The following is a 6,266-nucleotide window of genomic DNA, read 5'->3' as shown; positions in this document are numbered from 1 at the left end:
CTTAAAATATCTTGAAATAATCAGAGAAGATAACAGTAAGAGAAAATCAATTATGCTAAGGTAATAATTACTTTATTACTAAGAGTCTAATTTTCTCGGACTCTCAAAACCAAGATCTTCCTTTTCAAAAGTCCCTTCTACTGTTAAATATTGAATTCCTATTCTGCTGGAACTGATTTTCAGTAACACATAGACTCCTAATGACCAAACTGAAAAGATACTGGAGTATCTAAAGACGCTTTGCCAAATCAAGCGCTTAGGACCATAAAGGAGGCTGGGTTTAGACATCAGTTATGTGGGGCCCTGAACTTTGCACTAAATACTTTGTTCTGTTGTTTCCTGCCTAAGTTTTGCACAAAGTCTATTGCAGTTCTGAAATCACACTGGAACCATATTGGTTCAATGAGTGAATGTAAGTGAATTTCACTCTAAAACAGCATACAAGCTCTTCAAAATAATTCTTGTTTCTTTCTCTGTGCTAATTATTAGGAGACAAGGACAAATTGCAGAGTATATTTGATGTATAAAATGTTAGAATTGACTGACCTGCAGTAGTTTCTTTCCAGTTCCAACTGTCAAGACAATTCCGGTATCTGTTGATCACCGATTCCCTCTCACCGGCCTGAGAAGGACAGTTGCTCTGGAAAAAATCACTGTGTCAGGAAGAATAGTCTGGTAGAAACCCCCCAGTGGATTTGAAAGATAGTGTTTTGATTCGATATGTGATAGGGATCCAACAGAATATCCACAGCACAAGAAGGAAGGACATTTATTCTGTTTTGCTAATGAGCTCCTGGGTAATTGATTTCAATCACATAATGACTTGCTCAGGTCACTGCTAAACCACTCACCTTCTTTCCCTTTGCATTTACCTCTATCAAATAACATCCATAACCATCTAAATATTTTCATTATCCTCCTCACCCTGGGTCTGAGTACCTAATGAAATGATAAACTCAAGCAGATGATTTGCTGCAGACCTCTCCCTTTTTCACTCTTTGTCTGCAGCATCAGGGCAGTGTGCATAGTTTTGTTTGCTTTTTGCTTTCTTTGAAATACTTGCACATAGTTTACATGTCCTTCTAAACTACTGCTTAGCTAAGCAGGAAATGTTGAATTCTTATAACATTTCCCATCAGCCTCTCCTTTCCAGCCCTTTAAAACCGTGCTATGATTCTTTGAAGTCTTTTCTATTAGTCTACATTATTCAGAGGCTGTGGTGTGCGTAAGTACATGCAGGAGCACAGGTGCAATCTTTATGGCAATCTCAAGAAGAAAGCAGAGACACATCAAGTAGCACAGAATGTCATAGGGCCAATGCAATAATGCTGGGTGTTCCATGTTAATTAGCATGTATGAGTATATAAAGGTTGGAGACTTACCAGAAAATGGCTGCAGCGAAAGTTACTCAAAGGGTAGACAAATGCCCAGCTTCCAGAAGAAGACAGGTGAAAAGCTGCAATCTGTAGACAGAGAATAAAAGCTAACAATAATACTGCGACATAAAGAGGACAGAAAACTTCATTCACAGTTTCCACCTCGAAGTGATGGTAGCAGCAAGTACGCACTGGGCAGTTTATTGCCTCGGGTGTGTCTGAGAGCACGACTAGTTGAGGTACAGCTAAATATAGTGTACTTGTGCAAAACCCAATAACACTATTGAAAATGTTAATAATTTTCTAAGCAAAGCAGGTAGAAAGTGTTTCTAAGCCCCATTATTACACAGATCACCTTTGAAGGGTGGTTCCCCATTATGTTTCCAGATATTGCCCTCAAGGAGTGGCTCAATTTCCCATTGTACGATCAAATTTCACAATCTTCTGTGAAACTGCCAGCTCAGCACCTGCTGTAGTTAGGTGTGATTTCCAATGCAGCTCTTCATTTCAGAGTTGACACTGAGTTTGTTTTACATAAGGGTTGTAAGTGATAAATTTGTTAACGAGAAGGGGATGCCTGCTTTCTTGCCTCCCTTCTCTAAAAAGCAAGGGCCGTACAAAACCACAAAATGCAGGTTTCCCACAGTATATGCCAGTGAGTAAGTGGGTGACTCGCAGTCACCTCCTCTATTTTCCCTGGAGTTATGGTGCTGCCTTGCCCAGACACACAAACACACACGTTCTACAGGCACACGCATGTACATCAAGAGAACGTGAAGGACTTATCCTGGTAAACACATGAATTTCTAAAACACAGGACCCCAGCAGAAAACCAGGTGAATTTCAAGCAGGGTAATACAACAATGAAAATAGCTTGCCTTTGAGGAAGGCACTTCAGAGACATCTTGACAGAAATTTGTACAGTGGTGTGTAAGTGATGCAAGAGTCACTTCATTGAGCCCTGAAATCATAAACAGACTTAACAGAACACATGATACTTCTAAAGCCAAAACAGGATAAATCCTGCATGTCTTTTTAATCTTTCAGTTGGTTTGGAAAAAGCAAAAATGTGCTCCCAATCACTTAAAAGCTATTAAAATTAATTTCAAGGAAGCCTTATGGTATAGCACTGAAACCCTAAAATATATACAGATCTTAAAATGTAATTCCTAATATTTCATTAAAAAACAAACACCACCACCACAATACAAACATGAACAAACTTGCTTTGAAGGAAGTGTTATATGATGGACATAAAATAATTCTCAAAAAGATGACAAATATTTTCAGAAAACAAAATACCAGTCAACAGAAAACAAAGGTCCTGTGTTTTATCCAACAGTCATCAGCATGTATGTAAATAAGGACCTTTCTCCAGAAGCTGTAAAAGCAGTTCCACTCTCGGCCCTGGAGGTAATTCCTCCCTCAGTTAACTATGCCATGTTAGCAGTAGTGTGCATCTTATTCCAAAACTCAAACTCTCACCATTTGGCATATTTGTTCTAGGAACACAACTCTTTGCTCTCAATAAGCATGTTGGTTTTAGTGCTTGCAAAGGCAGAAACACTTCAGAATTTCTGCAATGATGAATAATCAAATAAGAGCAGAAATAGAAATACAAGGGCTTAGGAAATACGTAACTTTAAATCATCAAAGAATTTCACAACCCTCAGTTTTTTTCCAACACGGAACCAATAAAACTATTTACAACTTGATTCACTGAACTTTATGATTTGAGTTAGTAAGGATGAAGGTGCCAAGGTCTGGAAATGAAGTGGTTTGAATATACTAATCACCTGGTGTCCAAAATAACAACTGTTTAATAGAACTTAATCACTACTGTCAATGGCATGCATTTTCTCCTATTAAAGAAACATTTAATATTATTTATCCTTTAATCATACCAACAGACCGAAAACGTGCCATCTAGTGGCTGCAGACACTTCACCAGGACATGCCCAAGGTTCTTACATCCAGGCCAAGCACCCAGTCTGGCGTTGATCTTCTGCGGAAAATATCCTTAAATAGCTACGGAGAAAGTAATGGAAGAAGAGGAACAATTTTCAAAGGCAGCGCATGACACCACTGCTGCAAAATTAGAAGTATATTTAAAAACTTCACTAAATAAAAATGTATTCAAATTGTCAAAGAGGAAAAAAACAAACAGAAAGCTGACTTGAAAATAGAGCGGGACAGAACAGTTAATTCAAGGGATCAACCCATATATACTGTTCTGCATGACTTGGATCAGACCAGCCGCAACTGCTGCAAGGTTCGATCTTGTAGGTCTCCATTAGGTATCTATCTTGATAAAGCACTAGTCATGACTACTTTTAGATGCTACTGTACTTGAAATGTTAAGTACAATCAATTAAAACATCAAAACTTTACTCTGCTTTAGGTTTATCCTATTCAGCCAATTTCAGTTGAGCATTCAGGTTTTCTTGCCAATCCAACAGCATTACAGGAATCTCCTCTCTTCCCTTGACCCCTGCCTAGTCTATAAGGGGCAGAGCAATTTCAAGTTTTCCCAGTACCAACCACTGGGACCTTGGGCTTTCCATTCTTTGGAAGGGAACAGAAAGCCCTGGGACACCAAATTTCATTAATTCTGCTGATTACAGAGCTCCTAATTTCTTACTATAAAACAAAAGGAAAAGCGGACAGCGATATCTGTGAAACTAATGCCCATATTAAAATGGAATTGCACAATGTCAGAAGTGGAAGTTGTGTGCAAAAGCAGAAGGGCATAGATTCTTGGTATGGTTTGCTGTTACGACACCAGTTTTCCTGGTCATCTGTCAAAGGGACCTTAGCCAGTGGGTAGTGGTTATTCTGGGGCAGTTGTAGTGACCGCAAATGGAAAGTCACATTTCCCTTTTTGCTGTAGGATTATCCTGATGAGACTTGCCAGAAAATTCAAAAGGATCCTCTTTATTTTTGTCTGTCACCTGAAGGGAGTTTGAATTTTCCTCCTTATTCTTACCTCTGGCAATATCATTCCTGCTACATGAAACATGCAATCATAAATCATTTGCCTGCATTGCAGATAACACGGTTGTACAATACAAGCTTCCTCACACCTGTGCTTTTTCTTTTCTCCTTAGACCTAAGCAAGCGGTGTTGTGGTATTAGGAGCTACAACTGAAGGAATAGTAATCTCAGAAGATACGACCTAGCCAACCTGAAATCATTTTTGATTTAGTGTTACCTCTTTATCCAGGCTACATAGAAAACAGTAATACCAACAGAATTTGTTCAGATGACTTTCAGAGACTGGACTGCTCAATGTAACTTGCAAGTGTAGGGATGAAAACAGAACAGTTTTTCCTCTAATTAGCAGCACAAGCCAATGACCACAGCAAGTGCTACAGTCCTCCTGGACAGTCGCAACACAAAGATCAGAGAATGAACAGAAAAAACAAATGCTACTTTCATGCGCTCATGCATGATCTCTTCATTTAAGATGCTCTGACAGTTGATAGAAAGCATGGTGTATGGACAAGACAAAACCCAATTTCTGAAATATATTCAGAAGTACAGTTGCCAGGGGGCAGGTGCTGTCTGCCATCCTGGCTCCAGAAACAAGACTTTCTCCCAGCGTACATGGGGGTGTGGAAGTGCAGGAGTTCAGACTGTATGTTTCTATATTTTGGCAGAGATACTATAAGAAAAAAAAACATGCAGCTTATTAGCCTAGAAGAAAAATCTTTGGTCTGTTTACACTGTAACCACACACCTGTATCTCAGAAATATGAGCCAATTGATGGGGAAAGGGGAGGGGTCTGAAATATCTGGTTTCCTCTGCACCAGGTGCAGTCAAATATGTAATATCTTTCTAGCCACTATTTTGAATCAGTGCCACTTTTGGCCGACTGTACCTGCTGAACAGCCCCTGCAGGGAATGACTCCAAAACATGCCCATGCTCTCTGCTCCAGCAAGATCAGTCCTTACCTGGAGCCCTGGCGGGTGCATACATAAGTCAGCCAAATCCCGAAACCATTCTAGCACAGCTGCAGCTCCACAGAAAGACAAAAATACTCAATCTTGCACTAAACTATGGTATCGGCTGATTTTCCTTACAGGACGCACCACTTCCTGTTGCTGCCAGTTTACGTTTTCATTTTTACAGGACATAAATGTGGCATTAAGGAAATCTGTTTTCTTGTCCCAGTGCAGCTGTATCATAAAACATCAAGGTAAGGGACAGAGACAAAGCTGGGCAAGAAGGCTGACTTGTCTCCTGAGTACTTCAAAGCGTAATACAGTAAAATCCAGTTGGATTAACTGTAACTGATCTAAGTGTCTACTTCTCCGGAATATGATTGTTTCATATTCCTAGGCAAACAGGGAAGAAGCAAAGCAGGTTATATATAAAAAGAATAAAATGGATTTATTTTTTTTTTTTACAAGAACAAATTTCTTTGTAACATGAGAACAACAGAAGAACGCGCTTGATGTTTGCTAAGACAGCAGCAAAGGAATAAGAACAAAGCAGCTGCTATTGCAATACCAATTATGTGAGACCAATGTACCACTGGCCATGAAAACAGCAAATTCATTTTCTAGCTCTATTCTTTTGAATTAATTTATTCTCTTTAGTAACATGTGACATGAAATTATCCAGTATTTACTGGAGCAAAATGTGAAACTGTTTAAGAAAGTATGTTTTGCCACACGATACGTGACAAAGCAAAAGGCATGACATGCTTTATCAACCGTTCTGTACAGATAGCGATGGGTGGAACTGGACTGTGGTGCTCCAGAGGGATAGATGACATTGCCCCAGCCCATACCAAAACGCACATAGCATTTCTGTATTTTTTATATTATATCTGACTGCATGCAACCCTACAAACATAGATCTTCATTAGGAAAGAATATTTAGT

The sequence above is a fragment of the Columba livia genome, chromosome 20 (assembly GCF_036013475.1).
Source record: "Columba livia isolate bColLiv1 breed racing homer chromosome 20, bColLiv1.pat.W.v2, whole genome shotgun sequence".
NCBI lineage: Eukaryota > Metazoa > Chordata > Aves > Columbiformes > Columbidae > Columba > Columba livia.
Note: the sequence above shows the minus strand (reverse complement) of the source record.